The sequence below is a fragment of the Bombus flavifrons genome, chromosome 4 (assembly GCF_040668555.2).
Source record: "Bombus flavifrons isolate JBK064 chromosome 4, iyBomFlav1_principal, whole genome shotgun sequence".
Classification (NCBI taxonomy): domain Eukaryota; kingdom Metazoa; phylum Arthropoda; class Insecta; order Hymenoptera; family Apidae; genus Bombus; species Bombus flavifrons.
Window position 1 is genome coordinate 15561205 of NC_138445.1, and position 24939 is coordinate 15586143.

At 41.8% G+C, this 24939-nt stretch overlaps 1 protein-coding gene across 4 annotated transcripts in view; it reads left to right on the top strand.

The window, feature by feature from the left end:
* The window catches only part of LOC138179446 (protein sister of odd and bowel), a 258803-nt gene that overhangs the window by 202182 nt on the left and 31682 nt on the right, over window positions 1–24939 (top strand). For 2 of the 4 annotated variants that reach the window (XM_069112248.1, XM_069112249.1), the window contains one exon: window positions 18570–18615. The exons of 1 other annotated variant lie outside the window; for it this stretch is intronic. The gene's annotated coding sequence lies outside the window, so the exon portion shown is untranslated. Of the gene's footprint in view, window positions 1–18569; window positions 18616–21944; window positions 22167–24939 lie in introns of those variants that run through there. One more of the 4 variants, XM_069112251.1, reaches the window with a different exon arrangement.

Sequence of the window (24939 nt, forward strand, 5' to 3'; positions counted from 1 at the left end):
AATCGCGAGCGGTGGCTGTTGCTGAAACCCGTGGTTGCAAACCCGTTTCAAGGGCAGGGTCGCGCGAATAATGGCGACCAACGAGACTAAAACGAAATTAAAAACGACCATCACCTTCGCTTTCTTTGTTCTTTGACTCTTTAACGAGCATATACAGAGCGTGCACGAAAGTCTCTTAACCGGTGTCTCTGGTCTCTTTAACCCGTTCCGATTCAGACTTAAACTTGCAATTGTCATAGTTATCTGCCTTACTTCGCGATTAGACAGTGGAAATTTTGTGCGTCTATGGGAAATTTGAGGATGCAAAAGTATAAAATAGTATAAAAAAGTATGCAAAATATGCAAAGTATAGCAGTTTATACTTCCAATAAATAAAACGATATTCTATCCAACTTCTATTTTGCGAAACGCCACTTACACGAGGATTCATTTCGTTCGTTAAATATTACAATAATCGCTCTAACTCGAATATTCTTTATACTTTCGCGTGTTACGAGTATTTCGCGCATCTTCGCGTCTTGAAATTTCTCAGAAATGCATAGGAGATCGATAGTCGAGTAATTTATATGAAAACGAAATTCTTCGCGTTACCTCGAAGCGAAAGCTTTCCATCATATCTGCAGCGTACCTGGTGTGGCCAGCTTATCGCGAACACATTTTCATCGTGTAAGCTCGATGTAAATCGAATCTACCGGTGGGTGTACGTCGAGCCCCATGGAAGTCAACGATATTACGAGCGGCCAGAGCCGCAAGGACGTCGAGCTGAACGGCAGGTATCGTAGATTTATGGGATTTATCGGATCTGCTTGTATCAATGCTGTAGATCGACATCCAGATTCGACGTATATCGTTCACATTGGATTATGAGCAAACGGATACACGTACACGTGCGCGCACACGTGTTGAACGTGCAAAAGTGTAATACGCGTAGAATGTGCTGTGCATAGCTACCTCTATACACGCCACGGGAACACGGAACTCTTACATCATCGTCGATACCACTACTCGCAATTATCGACGTATCGATATACCCTGTGTTGCAGCCTCAGGAACTTTGTAAACGCTGTTGGTTCTCAACTTGATCTTCAGATTTTGGAGGGAGAGAGAGAAAAGAAAAAGCAATGGGAGATGGAAAGTTGAATCTTTTTCTCCTTGGATAGAGTTTCACTTTATCCTTATTTGTCTTCAACGTTGTGCAAAGATCACCCAATTAGAAGGATGTTCCGAACTCGTTAGGATGAATGTCAGCCAAAGTCACGTTAACGCAACATTTCATCCGCGATCTTTCTTTGGTCAATTTACATCGTTAGAACTTTATTAGACTCGCATTGCACTTATGAAAGAAAATGAATTTCACGAATTTTCCAGATATTTGTTTCGCTACTATTCCTTCCTCGATCTAAATCATACATTATACGACACTCGACGTATTGAAATTGAACTGTGCGATAAACTGCGATATATTTTCCTTTTCGAATCACAAAAATCCACTTTGCACCTCTGACTTTTGGTTCTATAGTTTCTGGCAAAACGATAACCAATCCAGTTGCTTCGCTGGTGTTTCTCTTAACGATATTATACGTCTGTTTCACGGCTCGGTTTTTAATGAATCGATCAAACGTATAGTCGATCGTCAGGTTGTACGAAATCAGTTCCACGAAGAGTCTTTTAATCCCCACCCTTTGCGCCACTCGATGAAACGGCTTAATCGGTTGAACGTAAAACGAACGGATAATCGAATTCCATTTCAAAAGTTGCACCTGTTTCGATAACGTGTCGGCCGCTAACAGCTTACCTGTGTAGAGTTGCGGACCTTTCACGGTTTGACGTTGACGCGTAATTAGCTCGTCGCGAAGTTATCACCGGTTATATTGTATTTGATTTGGTTAATTGGCTGTCGGGTGCAACAAACTTGAAAGACGCCACGGGCTTTTCGGTGAAAAATATCTTATTTTCGACACGCGAATTTATTCATTGCACGAGATACTTTCTTGTCACGCTTTTATTCGTCAAACTCTTTAATTAGGCGGCTACCTGCAACGAAACCGGACGAGAAGAATCAGCCCCGTTGTAGAAAGTTACTTTGCTAATTACGCGTATGTCAATTGTACGCTCTACTCTCGAGATTTAGCGCCAACTTTTCGTTTCTTTGCGAATTTATCGATGCGAGTAACTTGCTTTCTTTTAAAGTTGATTTTAACCATCAGTAGCTCTTATCGAATCACTCGATAGACGATTGACGACTATTTGGGCTAGTTTGGGATGAAATTATTCAATTTTACGGTGTAAATAACATTAAATATCTCGCATTGTATAAAATAGAATATGAAATGAAAGTGAATGCCGTAAAAATTGAGTAATCTAACAATAGGAGATCTCACCTTAGAAAATTACGATAAAATCGAAACGACGTCAAGTGTGTTGGATTTTATTCGACAAGCAAGAAAACCGATACTTATACGGAACAACGTAATCAATTTTGCTGTCAAAATTTTCCGTGCAGTTGCAACGCCAAATCGACCGTACGAAACTTCCAGTTGGAAACTTCCTACATTTCCTATCCGAAGAAAAAACTGCGAAGGCGCGGTCTTTCACGTTGAGCGGTGTAATCGTGCGTTAGCTTTGAGCTTGACACACGAGGATAGCAAACACACAAGACGAAACGAAAAAGGAAGACGAGGAAGAACGTCTAACGCATCGAACGTTGCTCGTTAGTCGCCGGTTAAAACACTTAATTTCTCTACGGAAATATAAAATTTCAATTTTTCTGAAAAATCATCGAGATGTATATTCTTTCCATCCATCTTTTCACGTGATACACACGTTTACGTAATCACTATAATTTAAAGAGTTTCCGAAGCTGCAGGTAGCCGCGCAATTATCCAAAGAAGAAATCGTTAACGAACGCGAACACGATACCATCAATTACGAAGACTTCTACAATGTTTGAAGCTTCGTGGTTTCTCGGTGAAAGAAACGCTTTCCAGCCACACAGTTTTACGCTCCTTAATTGCCCACCTGCTTTTAGCTTGGGAACACTCGGGCAGAATAAGAAAGGCTGGTTAAAAGATGAGAAATGAAGAAAAAGAAGTCGTCGATACGCGAATATCGAATCTGTCACGAAAGTCAGATCGTTATCTGTTAATTTGGTCTTCTCGAGTATGTTGCTAAAGGCAATTCTAACGTGTGGCTATAAAAATGTTGCAAGTCGTTATCGCGCTTTCTTCGTATAATACATTTTCATGATTCTACGGCGCTCGACGATTTCCTTGCAGCTCCGCATTGACGCACAATTAATCTCGGACCGAGCCATTAAGCAGACAATTATGTAGATTTTGACTAACGCGATGGATATCTCGAGGAGAAATTTTCAGTTCGAACTTTTGAAATTATAGATGCAACAAGATACGTTAGATACTTCGAATGACCACGGATTTTTATGCGAATTATTTCACGCTTTGAATATCACCAGTATCTTACTTTGGATACTTTATGTTCTCGCGTAAACAAGTGTAAACTCCACGTATCTCTGAATATTACAATTTTCCGCCAGAGTGTAAATATCGATAGTTTAAATATGAAAATTGAATTCGTTGTGGATGAACATGCTACGATTACATACGTTCCAAGCTTAACCGTAAAACCTTAGCTGCCGTGCATAAGATGATCTAATATCGATAATCGTCCTTTACACGGGGTTAACGTTGAAAATCTATTCGACGACTAAATTCCACGATCCAAAGATTCCATTTGAGGCTCGAAACTTGCTCGAAATTATTGGGTTGGCAACTAAGTGATTACCACCTAATGACAAAACCCGCAATCACTATAGAGACTATCTCGTGGCAGAATAACTGAAACATGGATGGATGGCGGTCTGAAAGGTGGACGAAAGGACGCTTAAGGAAATGACGGGTAGAAATCGGTAGAAACGCAGCTCGCGGACGTCGGGGAATGTAAAGTAGGTGTAGCGCGCGATGGATGCACCGCGAAAGACATCTGAGAAAATGAAGATACCGTTACGAAGCGGCATAATTGTAGTCACGGCTAATGCGAGGACATGGAAGAGCGCCGTGATACGCAAGCGTAAGCCAGTTGTATCGTTGGCGTTGTACGTAATTGTCGGAAACCTCGGCAACTGGAATGTTCCTCGATGGGCGATCGACTAAGTCCGTGAGCCGCCAGCCGTCGGGAATATCCTCGTTTCGATTTGCCGGGAATCGACGCCGCAGGATTAACGTGCCACCGTGTAAAATATGAATTTCTGTTTTGCCACGGCCGGAGAACGTCGTAATTTCAACGACGATCAAGAGGAATCCGGTTGATTCCTGGGCACGCAGGATGCGGCTTGGAAACGGTCGAACGTTTGCTTATTTTTCGATAGAATTTTATTTCGTTCGTCTCCGTTTGGAGATTGTAAAAGGAATACGTGGAATAAATTTGACAAGTCGCAATTTTAGTTACGGCGAATGGACGTCTTGTTCGATCGGACGATACGCGGATTCGATATTTGAAATGAAACATGCCGTGATCAAATCCATCGACTAATGTCTTTAGGATTTTGCAATAGCTTGGACAAGTTACGCAATCGGACGTCGTTTGAAATTTTTATTGGAGTTCTTTCGGTTCTCGAATTTTAGATACGAAAGAGCCGGTAGGCAAAGATTAATGAAACGATGATATTTAAGAGCAGCGCACGCGGTGACGAACAGAGTATTTAATTGTAATATATCGTTGCCTCTGGGTCATTGGACGTCTGCACGTCGCTGTTAAATTGGCGTAAATTGGGTTGCGGTATGGTTGAGAAAAATTCTGTTGAACCGTAGTTGAAGTTTCAAACGGTGGAATTGAAGTGCAGGAAATGGAAGAATTTGCGCAAGAAGTCGAAGTTATTTTTACTTATATGGAGCTTTTAATGGTTCGAGCGATTATCTAGGTACGTTAGGTTCCGCGGTTACTCGAGATAAGTTTGAAGAAACTTTCTTTGCAAAGTTTTATTAGAATTTGTTCCTAACTTCTTCCCATAACTTCGAAACGTTTCGCGTTCATCGTCTATTTCGCAATTCCAGAAATTTCATCGACTCGTATCTTTCGTAAATTCGTAGATTAACAAATTTTCTAATATATTTTCCCGTCAGTTTATCGTCTGGATTATTCACGACTCGGAATAATCGTCGTAATCGATTAAAAATGCGTGACTGGATCCATGCTGCCTTTAAAATGTAATCGATCGATGCTACAGAAATTCCTGCGAAACATACCGTATATAAATTTTCTAAACCACATAAATATAGAAACAGAGCGTGTTACGTATATCTACAATCCTATAGAATTGTCCATTTCGTATTTATTTGAAATCATATCGTTTTTGAATAAAATATCAAATAATACTCTACCACGATATAACACCAAATATTAATTTTGCTCCTCCATTCGTATTTCCACATTTTGTTCCTTCTATTTAAAACTATTAATAAATAATCCTCATGAATAAATAATCGTCAACGTTCGTTTGTATCAAACATTCGCGTTTATCGATATTTCCTCTAATATCTTTTTCATATCCTGCGAGTTCAATGTTCCCTTTCCACTGGCTCAGTATCTTTACGCAATCGAAGCATTCGTCTCGAAAGACTCGCGGTATCAGTACGAATTAATTTGAGGAATGTTTGAACGCGATTCGGGCCAGCTCCAACATGGTTCGATCAGCGGTCGGGCGAAAATTTCGTCGAACGGGTTTCCAGTCTGATAATGTTACTCGCGACCTGTTTCGGCATGAAATACTTTCCATGCCGTGGTGAACACTAAATAGATAGCCGAGGAAAATGCGAGACGGCCGCACATGCGAACTCGTGTATACTTGTGGCCGCGCAGCGGAAATGAATAAGGAGCGCGTGGACTAAAGGACTGCTCGCACGAAATAACGAACAGGTATACAATGTAAGCTCGTAATCTGGTGAGTTTGTATCTCGTAACGTGTTCGAGCCAAAGGAACGTTGTCGAGATGAAAATACACGTAGAGGATGGATCGTGGTGTCGGTGTTCGATATACGGTCGTTTACGAAAGTATCGAAACGCTTGTACGCATCTATCGTGAATATATTGTAGGAGACATTTTGAAATTTTATTGGCACCGTTGTTATTATTATTCGGTAGCAAGACACGCGATTAGGATGATCGTACTGATGATATTTTTTTAATCAGTCTGATGACGTAGAACAGCTATAGCTAACGATAAAGTTGTGGCAAGGATAATCGTTCGTGTATTTTTAACGATTCGTGGATAAGTTATGTCAACCTGTCAGTTTATTCTCTGGATTATTCATGAGTCGGAATAATCGTTGTTATCGATTAAAAATGCGCGACTGGTTCCATGCTGCCTTTAAAATGTAGTCGATCGATGCTACGTAAACATCGTCCAAATGTTTTTTCCAGCAAACCTTATAAAGAATAAAACCTACGAAGTGAGAATTGTGTTAAAAAACAATTGAATTTTATAAAAATTATGTAGATACAAGCGATTTACACGATGTAAGAGCAGACGCTATTAAGATCGCAAACTACTATTAGATTTCTCTGTGGAAATGAAAGGACGAAAAATATCCACTGGATAAAACGGAAAATATCATCATCGCTGCAAAATGATAAAGTACACTTCAAATAAAACTGATCGACCCACATCCTCGTTTCGTTAAATCAATCTTCGACTAATAGACTTTCTCGTTGCGAAAAGAAAAAGAGACGAAAATGAAGAGTCTTCCAATTTATCGATCACGACTCACGACTAACCTCGTCTCACGATACCAATTTATAATCGAGCTCACCAGGTGCACGTATTCTATACCATCGTCGGCAACTATTAATCGCTATGTTCGTTGGCCGAGTTGCGAGCTTCGTGTTCCATGATCTCTCGACATTTGACACGCCGTGGCACGAAAATTCGTCGTCGAGGGAAACTAAACTGGTCACGGGGTTTCACGAGGTTTCACGGGGTTCAGCGCGCGTGCACCGTCCGGCTATGGTTATTGCATAAGCGTGCGGAAAATTTATAAATGGCAGGCGGTCTACACATCTGAAACGATCGTTACGCAACGGTACACGCCGCTGTATAATATCGAGAGATAAGTACCGGTTTCGCAGACGCGAACTTCCACCAAAGTTCGCCGCAGACCGTTATTTGTTTTCGATCATTTTACAGCCAATATCGATCGATCAGCTTGGAGAGGGCGGGAGGAACGCGTAAACATTGGGCGCAAAAGAAAATTCTAACGCGTTCACTGCTACGGTTTGATCGTCGACGATGCACGATCTTTCTTTAAAACGATTAAGATAAGATAAATCTCGTGGACTGAGAAATTGTCAACGTTTTGGTCGTTAATTTGCAACGACGAAACGGAATATAAATTTAAAGCCACGGAATTCTCGCTACGCCGAATCACAGAAAAGGAAACGACGGATAAACGACGATTTTAATTAACGATGTCCGTACCTTAATGACTTTTTCATTAACGAACGCGTGCACGACCGGTGTCACGCGATTCCATTGCGGAAAGTGGCAATCTCCTCTTGTTTTGTGATAAAAAAAAAAACAACAACATCGTTCAACGCAACGTTTAATTAAGATAAATATTGGCGAGTCGGTCCAGCATGTGGGAGAGCCGGTCCCATGACGTAACTCGTTATTCAATGCACCGTGATTGAACTTAGAATTCAACCGCGTCCATCCACTATCCTGCTCTCTCTCCCTCAAGAGAGAAAAAGAGAAAGAGATGCACGCCGGTGTCTCTGCATTCCGTTACACCGGGAATACTCTCTGGTCTTACGTAAGTAACGAGCCTGACGACGACGGCTTACGACGACCAACGTCGTGAATTCAATCGGTCGATCAGCGTCTTTCACCAAATAATCTGTATCGCGATATATTTACACGAAGCTATTTCGACCGATAACTGCGACGTGTCCCAAGAAGGACACGTGGTAAAAATTGAAATAAGAGATCTTTTCGTGTAAATACGAACGCATATCTGGACGATGCCGTAAATATTATCGTCGCCCACTTGCAAATTTGTAATTACTGGTCGATAATTAATATAATATCGATTATTCTTACACCCTTAATTGGCGGTTAACTGCGTTTTAAAAGCAAAATTATTGCTGCGCGTATCAATTTTCTCGTTTTGAATATTCCTTCGTATTTTTAAAGTTTGTCCGTGAAAACCGGAAGCATCGTGCATATCGGGTTGTCAATCTGAATGCATAATGCAACGATGTTGGGATCGTAGGCTACATTATAAATTAATGAAATTCACGCACGTGAGAAGATAATACAATAAATGCGAGTACAAAAATTACACAACTTGCTCCTATTAGAAATATCCTTGCCCGAGAACAGCAACATGTTTTCCTCAATCCTAATCTATTTTCTTCGTTCGCCACTCTACAAAACCTTAGAGACACGCGTAAGATATTTTGAACCCATTAAAACGATTCTACTAGGGTGTGTCTCGTTCTATTTTTTTTTCTTTGCCTATAACTAATTTATGCACGAAGTTTACTCGTTTCATGAAAAATGTATAAATCGAGCTCTAAAAGAGAACACTCATTACGCCTTACGTTCCTAATTCGCGTTTCCATTAATCGCGTAACTTTCCTCGTACTTTTTAACAAAACAAAACATCTATTTCCTGTATATATGCTTAGGAAAACCGTACGACAAGTTTTGCCAAGTTTACTCGGAATATCTATGTGTCCGTGCTATCTGAAACTTCGACGTTCTTTCCAATCACCCGATCGACCGAACATAGCGAATTATTAATCAGGCGTGCAAATTATTTGTGGTATTCATTATCCTTGCTACAATATTATAAGATATAATAACCGCGCGACAGTAATTCGAGCAAATAAGTAATTCACGTCACTTCAGCTGACGCGAATACATTAACATCGTGCTTGGCCGACGGGTTTTTACGTGTTTTTATTCATTTTTATCCTTCCCTCGGGAAACCAACGGGGTAAAAAAATGAAAAAGTCGCGTTCAAGGCCTGTACGAACGCTCGAGTGAAATAAGTATAAACAGGCTTGTGACACTTGTTACGTCGATTTGCTCTGATTCAAAAATTTGCATGATCGATACGATCGTAGGAACTCGCGCACTGCCTGTTGAACACGCGTTGAACGCTGCCTATTCGCGAAACCGCTGCTTCTCATCGAGAAATAAGTCGTCGAGTTTAGATCGAGACGGCGGCCTTAATATGAATTTAATGCAGCTATCAAGCGGCTCGCCGTCTTTCCCCGCTGTTTCCTGCTCGGTTCACCGCGTCATCCTACCTGTTACTTGGATTATTAGCAAATGGTGCCGGATTTTTCGACCACCCTCGGTTTCCCCTGTCGCTTGCGAAACCCATGGAACGCGGTAGACGCGCGGTGAAACTGGAATTTCACCGTTCGGACAGGTGATTCGGAGCAAGATTCTGTAAAATTTGATGGACGTTAACGAGAACCGAAAGAAAAGTGGAAAGTGGTTGCTCGAGGTGTTCGGAATGTTATTTTTCAGATACGAGCATAGCAAATTATGAAACATTATTGCTATTATCATTGTTCCATTGAGTATACATGGTATATCTTATGTTCGCTACTACACAGGGTGTAACAGAACACGCGACACTTTGCACTTTTAGAAACGGTGGAAAAAGTTTCGCGTTTAATTGTTTCTTTCATCTGTCTTCGTCTACGAGATGTAACGAATTTTCTGTCGTCTAATTGCCTTTACGAACAATGCTCGGAATAATCAGCTTGCGTGTCGAGGCAAGTCCGTAGACGTCTTGTCGTAGATTCGGTTCTCTATGGTTTCTGGCGTTTCCCGAATTTCTTGAAGAACCTGTTCTATCTCTTCGTGTTTCAACGTTTTCGATAGCTTTGCTCTGTTTATACAAAATTCCTTATGTCTGAACGAAGGCGGATGGAAGTTCGTATGAGCATTTTTCATCGCTTTTAGGTGTACGATCAGCTCCCCAAACGAGCCCCACGTGTTCTGTTACTTGTTGTGTAACCTCTCGGTGTACGATTGGATTAAAAGCGATTTGTACGTGGTCAATGTTTTATCAATGCTATAGCCGAAGGAGAATTGCGGAGATTTATGGAATTGCAAAATTCACCGATGCTTACTGTTATGCGGTTAACCCAGTTCAATCTGCGAAAGCTCGTACGGTGAGCTTCTTGATGCGGTAAACTACGATTTCTTCTGCACAACGTCGGCGTATTTAACTTAAAATGAGACGATATCTCGGGGCACATGATGGTGCCATTAAACACATTCTATTGGTATAAGCTAAATATTCGCATAGTAGGAGACACGGAGTTTATTTTCTTGTCAGTATCGTTTTTACTGATTATTATTAGTTACGTACGGTCAAATATGCGTACGATCGATCAAGAATAATTGACTGTTCGAAATCTCACGTGAACGTGTAAAGGAGAAATACTTGAGAGTTAGAGATAGCTGATAAATTACACGCGTAAAGTCAAGTTTAATAACAGCTGGAACCTGTACAACCCTTTTGCCGTAAATTTCAACTATATATCATTAGATGATCACCATAATCTTCAAGAATATTCTCCAATAAAAACATATTATTATCGTGTCGGATATAAGAACGTCACGAACGCGCGTCCTATTAGCTCGCACAACTTATACACATCAATGCAAATTTTAGTAATTAATTATATACGAACTACGGAATATAATTTTCAGGAATGTAATGGCGCAAAGAGAGGTAACCCTGCGAGATACTCTGACGTTAAATTAGTTTCGTAAAAGACACTGTCGAAAATTACACGACATGACCTCTTAACAATTCACATACGAATAAATCTGTCGGACAACGATAAATCGAATATGTCATTGGTTCGGACAATTCTCTTCTTAAATTGGGAAAATAAAATCATAACGTCACGATGTTATGGATACGTCGATTTCTTTGAATTTCCCGAAATCGTGGAATCCAGATGGACAAAGATAAGAACAAAAGTATTATACTGGAATTCTCTTTCGCAGCCAACAGCCACGATATTAGAAAACAGAATCGCAGGATGTAAATTGGTCGAAAGGAATGGCGAATGTTGAATTGTCGATAAGTTGAATCGACTAACCGTATGTCAAATTAATTCCAACATTTCTTCAACTCGTAACGAATAAATTGCAGCGGAACATCGCGGAGCGCATCCCCTGCTAAATATCCTGCTTAAACCACTTAACGTCTCCTCGATCTCATCAAGACAAGCCACAACTCTGCAACAAAGTAGCCGTTCGGTGGTCGGATCTCGTGGCTGGCATTCCCGGCGATTCTCGTGTCGCTTCCGGTAGCTATAAAGCCAGACCCGACGAAAAATCCAGACGTCGCGCGCACATCGGCAGATCGTGGCCCGTGGAGCGTGGCGGTTGAAAAAGGCGACGGGGTTAACGTCGTAAATTTGTTATCTCGCAACGAGGACGTTGAATCGCGCAAGGTTAACGGGACACGCGGATAGCCCAGTGATTTTCAACCTTTTGCGTTTCACGGCCTGCACCAGCTAATTAACGAAATAGCCTGGCATGCCAAAAATATATTATATTTATTTGGTCGGAGGCAGGGTTCGTTCGTTACACGACTTCAATTGTTTTCATTCGACGATCTAAGAGAAAAGATGTCGACGTTCTTCATTGGATGTTCGGTGGGCCGCGGATTTTTGTACGCTTCTGCGAAATTTAAAGACGCGAAATTGCATAGAACGTGAGAATACCCGAAACATTCGAAGTGGTGCGATCGTCGTAACTTTTAAGGGATGAAGGAAACGTCTGTCCAGATTCTATTCTTTAGAAATATTTTCACAAAAATTTGAATAGAAATCCGTAGTTCAGACACGACGGTAGAAACATAGTAGAAACGTCAACCTTCTGCTCGAGTTGCGGCAGATGTCGAAATACTTACGACAATGCTGCCACGTAAAATTGAAACAGGCGTATCTGGTCGGAAGGGTGGTCGCGAGAAAAATGACTTTCAATATTTAACAACACGGCATCGATTTCGTACGCGTTGTCAGAGATACGAACTGTCGTATCTTCGATTTCGATACAACCGTTTCTTTCTTTTTCTCTTTCTTCTCCTCCTCCTCGTATTCTTTATCCTCGATCTGCTGTCTCACTCGACATTTCGTTAATTTAGTTTCAGCGCAGATACGGCTTTCCGGTTTAACATGCATACAGATAAACGATTTTCGTGCTACCTGGCACCGATGGCTGGATTTAAGCGAAAGTCGCAGATACGCGTTTTCGGCGTAACACGGCAGATGCGAGCAACTTACGAGAGACAAACGGCCGTGTGCGGCCTGAGCTCGGAGTCGCGCGAGTTAACGAGGATGTCCCGCGAAATGGGCGAACGGGTGGATAAAATAGCGGGCGTTGGCCACGGTCACGCGTGTCACGCAGCCGAAAAAAAGGAGAGATAATCGAAAGAAGCCAGCCGGAGGGCGAGACCGCGCGTTCTTTCACGTACACTCGCGATGAACGACGCGGGATTTCGTATGCCGAAGAAAGAACACGAATCCTTCTTTTTCCGCTCTGTCAGAGCCGAGAGAGATAAAGAGCGAGACAGAGAGGCTGAACGGATGTTGAGACGACTTTAAATGCATCCTGCGTGCCGCCTCTGTTTCTCTCTGTGCCTTTTTGTTCCTCCTCTCATTGTCCTCTACCGTTGTTGGCCGTTTTCGCCGCGCCTCTTACGTCCACTGTCCTCATCGTCCTCTCTTTATTCGCCCCTCTTTTTCTCTCTTTCGTTTCTCTCGGCGAAACGGCCCTTTCTCCCAAAACGCGCAAAAAATGCGGTAATAAAGCGGCGGATCGAGTTTTGGAATGAAGCCGACGCGCATGGCGGACAGCGGGCAAACGTAAATGAAAACGTGACCACGAACGATGGTTGATGCAAAATTACGGCATCTCTGGGTTCCACAACGCCTCAGGACGCATTGCTTTTCGTCGCTTTGCGCCATCTCAGGCGGAGAAAAGGGAATGGCACCTCCTTTCTGTCCGATCCTATTCGTATAAACAGGGGATTCTTAATCGAATAACTGGCTTGTATCGTAGAAGTATTTCGTTATTCCGTATAATACACGTACAGATCGTGTGTATTTACGGAAGTTCGTATCTCTGTCGATGTAATTAGAAACACAGAGTCTGGCTGACAAGTTCTGTCATCGATTGGATGTTGCAGAGAGCACTCCGTTTCACATGTTTTCTCCGTAACTTTTGTGTCTTACGTGTTTGCGTTGCGTGTAGTCGCGCGTCTTCAAATTCCAAGAATTTCAATATTACAGTTTCAATTCAAGAGTTTCGATATTCGACATAGACTGGAAAAGCAGAATACAGAAACTGACAGAAGTCGTTCCACTCTTCTCGAGAAACTTCTGTCTCCGTTTGATATTATCTTCTTGCCGATCGCACCACGACGAATACCGGCACACGCTGTATGAAGCGAAGTGCCGTCCCAAAAAAAAAAAAAAGAAACGCCTGATTTCTCAATTTTCAACCGGGTCCAGACTCACGACCGCCCATTTGTAGTCGTTTATGGCAAGGCTCTATGGATCGTCGGCGTCTACCTACTAATTACTAATTAGCAATTAGATCCGAGCGTGCGCGAGCTGCTTTTCTAGGACAGCAGCTCGCTGAAATCATCGCGTTCCAGCTTAATCGTCGTTCGTGCTAGAAGCTTGACGATCTCCTCCTCCCCTCCCCGTGTGCCGCGACGCGAGCGCATTGTCCGCTTTATTAATAATAATTACGGCTTTTCCGAGATTTCTGTCCGGTTTTCCTCGTCCCTAAGTCAATCTCGAAGGCGGTCGCGAGCTTTCAAAGAAAATTGGCGCTCGTTAACAAGCCACGTTGCATAGACAGTGGCCGGGTAATAGGTGGAAGCTGCTTTAGGGCAGAATTAAACAGCGGAAAGTGATAGAAGTGATCCTACGAACGTGTTATAATAGCGTTAGCTCCTAATTATCTGACTAGAGACAGAGGGGTGGTTTCTTTTTGGTTTAGTTTGTCGGCTAAGTGGTTTGGTAAATAATCGAGCTTAATTGTTAATAGGCGATCGTTTCGTTCTATTTCTTTATTTTTTTTTTTTTTTTTTAATTATTTAATTCGTACTTTACAATTTGTCCAGCTGGACATTCGGCAAATTTTTCCAGCTTTTCGTCCTATCGAACGAGGCACTCGACGTTGCGAGATTACATCTGCTCGATCGTAGGTAGCCAGAAATTTGTTTAATCGCAAAATAAACGAGCTTCGTGCATTCGATGCGCGATAGTTGGTTATATCGGAATCAAATTCGTTCGATCGTAATTGGAGATGGAATTGGCGAAACTGGCTCGGTAAATTTATGGTTATTCGTGTCGTTCCGCTTAATTTAGAGCGAGTCGAGAAAAAGTATCTCGAACTCTTCTCCATTCGGATATCTTTATCGTATCAAATATCGATCATGAAATATCTTTATAACGACGTAATATACCATTGCTATTTATATCGATACGCGTGTTCTTAGCGTTAGTTCTTTAACGTGAAGAAAAGAAGCAGTAATGAATTGAAACGTCAACTTAAATAATACCAGCATTTCGTTTCGCAAACCCATCACCGTAAACCTAGTTACATATCCATACTAAATACAAGGTGTCTCATAATATACGACATGCAGTGGAATTTAAAATTCAGCGCTCGCACACGAGATCCTATATTTCACCTTGTTTTCGAGTTATAGTTAGAGGGAATTTTATGTTCCAACAAGCCATATCTGCTTACCGATGGATTCTAGCATTCGAAATGACCACGTTGAGCTCGATGCGAGCCAATAAACGTCCCGTCAACATCTTATTCTCTTACTCCGGCAATTACTCGTTGCTCTCTCAATCTGTTATTCTAATTCGCTGGAAGCCATGTTCAACTGTGCGGTATCACTCGAGTCTAGAACTTCATTCGTCGAAAGAGTCGTTGCAACACGACGGAACTCGCCACAACTCGTAGCACCAACCACGTGAAACAAGATGTATGCACTACCGTCGATGATTATGCGAAACGGCGACTTCAGAACTCCACGGACGTTGCTTTGATACGCGTAAATTCAAATTACGTAAAATCGTACGTACAACGACTCGCCAGAGTATTCCAACACCTGTGAACACTCGCATATTTGCGCGAAATATTTCGAAATTTCGTTAGTATCGTAACGACAACCAACTATCGCGATGCTGCTGGGGAAATTTCAAACGATTCCGACCGTGTGCACAGAAGTTACGAGACATTTAGTGTAAATATATATATTTTTTTAAATAAATATATATATATATTCTCGATATTAACCAGTTGGTCGTTTCCCACGAGTATACTCGTCACGAAGAAATGACGATGGTTCGTGTTACGACGAGCGCTGTCGGTAATAGAATTAAAAAATAAAACAGTCCTTTCGTTGCAATTTAATTCTATGTTACAACAGTCACATATACTCTGCGTTCGACGAGTATACTCGTCGTCGTTTACTCTTTTGCGACAAATTTTAGGTACACGCTTTTCAAAGAAGTCGCAACAGCTAACTGGTGAATAAGTCTGAGCATTCGACGAAATCGCTTAGGTGTGACTGTTCATACTGTTTCTTCTGTAATCATTTCACTAAATATAGGTTCACAGTGAATATCTTGCAACCTGTATGCATATTATCAGATTGGATTTCAACTTTACCCTTTCACTCTCGTTGAACGTTACATTCAAAGTCAAAGTTCGTAAGAAAGCGATAAGTCAGATATCTCAAAATAAAAACTGTCAAGCTTTCCAAAAGGAAACACGATAGAAACTCGTCAATTTCCCGCGTCCTGTAGACTGTAAACGCACAGTGGAGATATTTCCACGAGCCAAGCGCGCGTGTTTCCTCGGTGAAATTTCTTAAGCTTGTCCGACTTGTAGCAGATAACGCGAAACGCTTAAACGTCCCGAGTCGAGACAGATAACGAGAAACCTCCTGAATGTCGGAGACGCGCATAAATAACGCGGGACGTTCGAAACATCGGGTGGATAGATAGCGGAAACGTTTTGTGCGTCAGGGTTTTAATAGGCGGATAAATTCTCCTCGACGATCGATAAAGCTTCACCACTGTTTAAGAGTTCGACGTCTCGTCAGCTTCGGACAGGCTGGAATCGATAAAGGTTCCAACGAATTTGTCACTGACTCGAATCGAGGAAAATTTCTGAAAAAAGAATCGGAGATCGTCGATCGGAACGGGAAGAGAATGTGAAAGCGTGGCATATTTTACAAGTACCTGTATAAGAAATTCCAAAGTTAAAAGAAATGTTACATTATCGATTAGAGAAACTGGTTGCATTTACGTACCTACGGGATACTGGATCTTTGGAATTTATCAATTTTTATTTTTTTAAGTTATATTTCGTAGAATTACGTATAGTCGCGAGATCATTCACTCGGTTAGGAAGGTAGGAAAAATCGATCAAAAATTGTTGTAATATATTCTTCAACATCAAGTCGCGTATCAAGTATTTCCTTAAATGTTAATTTTATCAAGTATTTCGATAGAAATTTGGCCAGCGTTTCCAAAAATCCTCAGCGATCTTTTCGCATTTTTACGACACGTTCGACCTCCTTAAATGAAAAGCATCACAGTAGTTTTTTCATCCATCGCATCGTAGCTTGTGGAAAGGATCGTCCAAAGGGATCGACCGATTTCGTACAAAAGAAGAATATAAGGTAACTGTTAATTTGAAAATCTTAGAATATCAGATCGAAAATATCTACTCGTAGCATTTACAGACAGACTACGAATGGAAATGGACAAAACTTTATTCCTCTTCTAGCCTTGCCGCAAATCCGCCGAAAAAGGCCAATGGAAACTAACGATGCGAACACCATATACATTTCATACGAATATCTATGGTGGCTGTTAAGTGGACGACAATCTTTATACGTTTGTAGCTCCGTGCCGCGAGAACGGTTGGAATCGATTGGAACACGTATTTACGTGTCGTGTAGCTGGCAAGCACGCAGGCAAAAACTACGGCTGTTGCGCGAATCGGTGCATTAGCGCGTATCACCATGCACGAGCTCGTAAGCGTACCGATCCAATTAGCTTTCTCGTTCGACGGCATTCTCAAAATTTATCCACCTCGGTTAATTAATTGCTGGACGCGCACCAGCAGCACGTTGGTTCGTCGTAATTCTGTTGATAACCTGGAAATATCTAGCAGTGGCAAAGTGAAGCGATAAAGTATTCTCATACAGTGGTGTTCCTTTTCGTCGCATTTTTATCGTCGTTGATCGAGAAAGTTGAACGTTCAGAGTAAATTATCTAATCGTCGTATCGATGGAAGATAATTGGCAATTGAGATTTATGCACGAGAAATGCTACCTATGATTTCGCCGATAAATACAAGAGGATATTAGGTTGTCCGAAAAGTTTATTTCGTTTGAACAACAATTTCTGTTTTATATTATTTTATTGAATTAGGTATGCTCCATTTTCTATTCTATTTCGATTATTACGTTCGTGCATAGTTCGATAAACTAATGTAAAACAAAAAGTATCGTGCGTCTATTAATTTCTTAATAAAACGAAAGAAACTTTTCGGACAACCCAATATACGTATCTCGTCAAGAGTCAAATCTCGATCTATTCGACGCAAATCACTGTGAAATAGCAGTTTCGTTTCTTGCATTATCGTTTTTGCTGCGGTGCTGGATCGTTTTTCACCGCGAGACAAGAATACGCGAATTTGCAGTAACTGGAACGCGATCGCGGAAGTATCGATAGCTTTTGCTAATTGAATGATCGCGTAAAAAACAAATGGAATCGTTGCCTGTGATTCAACGTGTTCGCGTTTGATGCGGCGTTTCGAATGTGAAACGAGGAAGAGATTTTGCTCGGCAAACGAATTATGTATCGCTTACGTTAAACTCACTTTCGGTTACCCGGTTCCGCACGTAACGATTTTTCAACGGGTTCGAATGGAAGAGCCGCGAGAGAAATTTGTACCATTTTCTGATATTATCGCGAAAGTTCCGATCGACAATTCCTTTTCCACTAGATCGACGCACAATGAAATTTCGATTAAATAAATTGCCCCCATCGATCGTTACAAATTGTTTAGCAAGCTCTACGTATTAAAATTTTAATATAAATTCTACGTAATTGAAGTTTCTCTTTCAATGAATTTTTTCTTTCAATGAGACTTCTCGTGCTAAAGCGTAGAATTGCGAAGATCGTGCGTTTTACGTAGGAGAAAACAATTTCAGAAATTTTATTGCTCTTTACTTTTCAATTAGTCTCTCTCCCTTCCTGCGAGTTAGAACGAACTTTCGGTTACATTTCTCTTCCGTTTACACTCGTCGCCTACTTTTCTAATCGCCAAATTCAACGTATTTCGTACTTGAGATTTACACTCAAAGCTTGCGAGTTCAACTTGACTTTAAAGTATACCCATTGTATTCCTTCTTCTCTCTATGCCTTTACTATCTCGTAAATTTCATAAATTTCTTTTTCTCTTCCAGACGAGGTGTTTTGGAGCTGACACACTCTTCTGTTCCTGCCACTGGGGTACGTAACTTCGACGACGAATACCCAAAACTTCTTTCTGCCCGACTTTACGCTCTGCAATCTTTGTACTTTTATAGCGTCCACTTTTAAAGTGACCAGTAATTACACGGAACTAGACGCTTTTCCGACATAAACATAGCCTTGAAGTACAGACGTAATTTTTTTTTAATTCGATTCCTCTCGTGGCTTTTTAATTTTCTAGCTGAACAATTGCCGAAAAAACCTGCCGAAAGAAGCAAATCTGAACGCCAAATTTCGCGTAGATCCCAGTACAAATTCTCTAGTTTCAAGAATATTTCTCAACCATTGGCATGACTTTTACGAACGCCTATGTTGCACGCCAACGACGGTTACACTGTGAAAAACGATCGAAAGATTTGCAGACAATATGCAATAAACGATAAATAAGAGCGAAATAAAAAGATTACGTTTCCACTTCAAGACTATCCTGTTTACGTCTCGAAAAGATGCACATAATCGGCGGTTAGTCTAAAAAGGATCGATAGAAATCACTCGGTTCTATTACCGTTACGCGAGAACCTCTCCTTCGCTTACGATATTTAACCATTGTTAAAGGCACGATTTTCTCATTCGTTACGTTCTTCCTGCGCATCTTCCAGATTAAAAAATTCCATCCACGTAACACGACTGGCCTAATACACCGTTTCGTCTTACATCAGGCTGCTCCTAAACGCTAAAAATCTCTTTGCATTTCGTTGTGCGCCTCTAACAGCAAACTCGAACCGTTCGATCGCTGCAATCGGTCGCAATTGCGTAACAGCAAGGCGCGTACCGTTCGCGTAGCCGATGAAAACACGCATCAAAATACCTTGCCAAGCGGTAGGCGTGCGCTTACGTTTGTTCCTCTTCGAGGTGGCCTGCCACGAAGCACGTTCGGTAGCTCCTCCGAGTATCTGTTGCAAACTACCGGTGCAGCTGCGCGCCATGGTTCCCTCCTATCCGATGGTACCGATATTTATACGTGTATCTAGGTGCTCGTGTACTTGCCAGTTGCTTCACGCGATACCGTGCTAGATTTACCAGCGTTCGGCCTGCATACGGGCGGCTCTGTTCGCCAGCCAGCTTCGCTAGTAAATACTCGTTTCACGAGCGTGCTCGTGCTTCTATATAACGTACATGCAGGCCTATATAATGTTAATACCTGTTGCTTGTCGGCACAGCCGTGTATACACACCCACGAGTCAGTGGAGGAAGAGCGCGCGAACACGGATCGATCGCTCGATATTTTCGGTCGTGGACAATTATTTCGCGTCGTAGGATACTTTTTCACGTCGTTGTTACGATACAATTCGTGGCGAGCTTTCGATCGACCACATTTTCCCGCTCCCGTTTCGCCCAGGCTCGTTGAAATAAAAAACGATCGGTAACCAGGTCGAGTGACACGATGACGGAGAATCGTCATCGGTGAGGAAGAAGTCCGAAAGCGTGTTGGTGTCTTTTTTAAGGGAGGTGTTTAATGCCGGAACACCGGAGGAAAGAGCGTTCAAGATGTCCAATTGGTCATTTTTCGTGTCCGATCGTTCAAATTTCACTTATCTATAAGGACGGATTTTGAGAGATTTGACAGCGAGAAGACGAACTTGTTTTACATCGTTTCTTTTTCGAGACACGAGTCGATTACCAATGTCGCGACGTCTCGTCTATGGTGTCACGGAAGAGTAAAAAGAGAATAAAATGACGTCTGTGCTAACGGATAAACCTGTAACTCATTGAGTTTGCACAGTTGTTTCGTGTCGACAGATACACCTGCGTATGTGCAGATTGGTACGACGTTGACGATATCGGCTATAGATTGATCGAGGTGGTTGGCACGTGGATTAATAGAGATTGATCGGAGTAATACAGTTGGAATGAACTTCGAAGTTGATTCGTTCCTCAAACTTGTTTCTATATGTCTGAGTTGTTGGCAAACGTATCCAGCGTTGAGCAAACATCGGTAGAATTTCCAGATGTATCTCGAGTTCCGAACGTATTATTATACCAAATGTGAATATCCTGTTCTATTTATCGTCCAATAGGTGTACGAATGAATAAACTTGGTGGTATTTAATCGATGAAAGTTTGATCAACGTTCCGTCTTTCTAGATCTTTCAGTATCTCAGACCCGAGAATTCCGAAACATTTCACAGATATTCTTCACGCAGATCTGCTTATCTTAAGGATCTGGGTATGCTTTCAGTCATTGATTGACACTTTATCTGGCTATCTATCGTTTCTAACGTGTAAAGGGTATTTGTCTACCTATTAAGCGCAATGCAAGAGGCGAAGCAGGACTTATCGAGATTTATCGAGGTATCGTGAATTTGCAGTGCTGTCATTCGCGAATTCGACACGATAAAAATAAAATGATATAAAGACCAGGGATCTTTTTAGACAAGTTTCTGTTATTCGAGACATGTTGATTCGAGTGGAACAGCAATGACCCGTCAGGGCAACTCAAGAACCGTATAGAACGACTAGCGGAGTCGCGATCGATTACGTGTAAATACTAAGTAGCTTGTCATTCGAATTATTTCACGACTTTTTGCTAGTCAGAAATCATGTTTCATTATATTTGACTTTCCTCTTTTCCACCCTGTTTCACTTTACTTTTTCTAAGTAAACTATCTTCCTCTGTTTATTTTATTTCTTCCTCGTCGCGTGCTTACGATCGACCAAATGTTTCTCCATCGGACAGTTCTTTCAATCGTTTTAACTATGTTTTCATTAGCACGAGCGATAATAAGGTTATTCTCTCGAAACTAATATTATCTCGAAAATATTATCGCTTTCGTACAAGATCCGTGTATTTACAAACCAGGAATATTTGCTTCGTTTCTCTACGAGTCGATCTCTTTGACGCTGGTCCTCGCTTCACGGCGAAATACAGAGAACGCGTTAATCTCTCCATCTCGCACCTCGCGAGCGTAGGTCGTATCATTATGCAACCGACCGCTCCGTGGGCCGCGATTTCGAGCAACCTGTTTACGATCGCACAGTCGCCGCAACGTAGCTGACAGATCTTTCTGAAATATTGGGGATATTCGCTCGTCTATCTACCAGTTACGAGAAAAATTCGATTCTCAGTCAAGTTTCGTTCTCTATCTTAAGAATCACTTCTTACAGTTTGGAAAATTTTCCAACAAAATGAATCACGTCACGCGACAAATTACTCTGTATCCGCGGTAGAACTCGATTTATCCGAACTGATACCCGATTTATCGAATAACATTCCCAAACTTCTAATACTCGACTAGCGGACCACGCGAATAAATATTTTTACCTTGCTGTATACAGATTTCACCTTAGTCTTTGCACGACTGAGACTTTCAACGCGGATCTGTACATACCGAACGAACAAATAAATAAAAGAAACCGGTATACCAAGTGTAAAAGAAGAAATGGCCAGACGCAGCGGGTTATATCGACAAATCGCTGAAGGATCGCCCCAACAAACTGACCACAAAACTGCTGGACACCGCAGAAGAATACGAAAGATTAAAGAGACATCACACTTTACATCTACATCTACTTTGTATACCTCTCTGAGTGTAAGTTACCACAGGCTGTGCTGATTCCTCGCTGTAGACACGATAGACCGCGTAGACCGAAGAAGTCTTCCTACGTAATAACGTATTTTCATATCGATAGCGATGCAATTTCAAATGCAATATAACATTAATCCATGTAAAAATTAACTTGGATCGTACGGACGAATAAACAACGAAGATGCTATTATTCTGTTGGACAAATTATCCGAATGCGCCGGATAAACGGACTTTTGCTGTACTTGTTATCGTAATTTGATCGCTGAATTTCTCAATACAAATCGCAATCTTCCTATCTCGAACGTTCCTTCGCAAACCATAGAAAATTCTCCCAAAGTTGCCTAACTCTCTCAAACGATATCGCAACTTTACCTTAAAAATTCCAAATTACCAATCGTGTGGTTCTCTTCAAATTCTCGATTCTCCTACAAAGAGACTGGACGAAGATCCCCAAAGAAACGGTGAAAGAGATTGCAAAGCGCAGTGTGGAGGAACTGAAGAGGCGTAAAGACGCTAGAAGACGAACCACGGGGAAATGACAAATTGTAGTCTATTTACCGCGCGTCGTTCAGCACGAAACATCTCGGACACGCTTCGATCCGCGTGGATCCGGTCGTATACACGCGGTAAAACGAGCTACATACTACGTATATACCGTGTCCAGCGGATATTTAGTTGTACACACAAAGGTTTACAGGTTGGCGGTAGAATCGGTGGGGATAAATCGCGTGGACGTCGAATGCAACGGCCAACGAAAGCTCGCTCGTTCCTCGAGAACTGCTCGAGGAATCATGAGCCGCGCGCTGACGTAGGATCATTTATTTGGAGGACACGGTTTGCCGAGCGCGGCGAGGGGATGCTCGATAAACTGCGTTATTTATTGCGCTCCTAAAGCGCAACTCGTTTGATTATTTTTTTGCGCGACCGAGTCTCCGCTCCGGGAAAAACTGTTTCGCCGCGGCCACGATGATTTATGGGGAACGATGCACGGGACCGAGTAAGGCCTCCTTCTTTCCTCGGCAATCAGTTTCGGGAAGCTTGTCGGAACGCTCCGTTACGCCAGCGCTTTCTTCCGTGAACTGATTCCACGGATTAGAATTCTTCTTGGTTTCCGATAAACTGCTGACGATGAGCGAATTTCGAACACAATGGGTGAGGAGGATTCTCTACGAGGAGAATGAGAAATGTCTGTACAGACGTTCATCGATCGTATTAAATATTTTATCTACGGTGTATCGAGTATTTGTTGATTCGTGACTTGTTAAGAAAAAGCGATACAAGTAAGGAGACAAATTTTCAACGACGAAACGTTCTACAAAAGAATATCTGGTCTCCTGCAAGATGCAGAACGGATAAAAAAGTTTCCTCTAAACTCGCAAAAATACTGTCGTCGTTCGCTAAAGTAATAATATGAAAAAAAATGTCACGAGAACCAGCGAATATATTGAATCCTCTAGTGCATTTCGATGTAGCTTTTGGTCGATTATTATCTGTCCTATTCGCCAGACATCGTTGTTCGTCGTTTATTTCGTTCTCCAATTCTCATTCCTTCTTCTTTTTTCTTTTTTAACTTAACAAGAACTCGAATATACTAAAAGACCATGAGAACTATTTGAAGAAATTCATCACCGAAGAAAACGGAGACTTCTTCGGCCGATATGTCGTTTAAAGAACGTTAACGAAATGTCAATTCTATAAGAATATATTTGCTTGTACACCTTTGTCGAATTTAGCAACGAACTTTCCAGTACATTCCTCCAAAATTACGTCATATTTATACCGTCGAGTCATCGATCATGTCAAAGCTCTCAGACACACGACGCACTGACGACAAGCTAAATTTCTTTCTTCTTCAACATCCGATCAAACATCGTCCTACACGCGAAGCCATACTATCCGTGGCAAGGCGCACGAGCGTTCGATGCGTTTCATCCGCCACTATTTCCATATTCGTACGGGGAAACTATTTTTCTCTTCTCTCTCTCTCCCTCTCTCTCTCTCTCTCTCTCCTAAGCTGGTGCGTATACGTCGTGGAAAGATTACCGTGTCTCGTTGTAGGCGTTTCAGTACGTAGACGTCTCAGTACGTAGACGTAGCACATCTGGGATCGGTGTCCTCTAACGGGACGCGATGCAAATTTCAGCCAAAGCCAAGGGTATAGATTCCTGTTGCACGTGCCTGCGGAACTTGTAACGACCTCCAGCTCGGGGGTGTTCCGTGGAAATCGATTCGAGTACGAGTACGTTGCCGACTCTTACTAATCCAGCGGAGAAATTTGTAATGTTGACGGTACAAGTGTGGAGTTTGCCAAGTTGATACGGACGTAAGATTTGCGGAGGTTGAGAAGGATGAGTGGGTTTTGGGTTTTTACAGACGGCGGAACGAGGACGATAACAGAATCGGTTAATCTTCTCGAAAGAAGAAGAAAGAAAAAAAAGAAAAAATGCTGTATAATTCTCTGTATATATCGAGTGTGTCGTGTTTGGTGAATTAAAATTAGATTGGCCAAGTGGCTCGCGAAAATATTCACGAACGTTTATCGTAGAACGTTCTGGGTATCGTTGAAATTATCGGAACACCTGCAAACACGAGAAGCGTAATGTGTAATTCGTTACAACGTGCGTGTTCGTTAATAAATATCCATCGACGAATACTTTGGCGTAAAGTAACTGCCAAGTGGCTGTTGGTTCTTTCGAATTATCCGAAGAGATAAACGTGACATACTGCTTTGCCTGGATGTAGCGTAGTAATGGTAGAACGCTATCGTAATACCAAG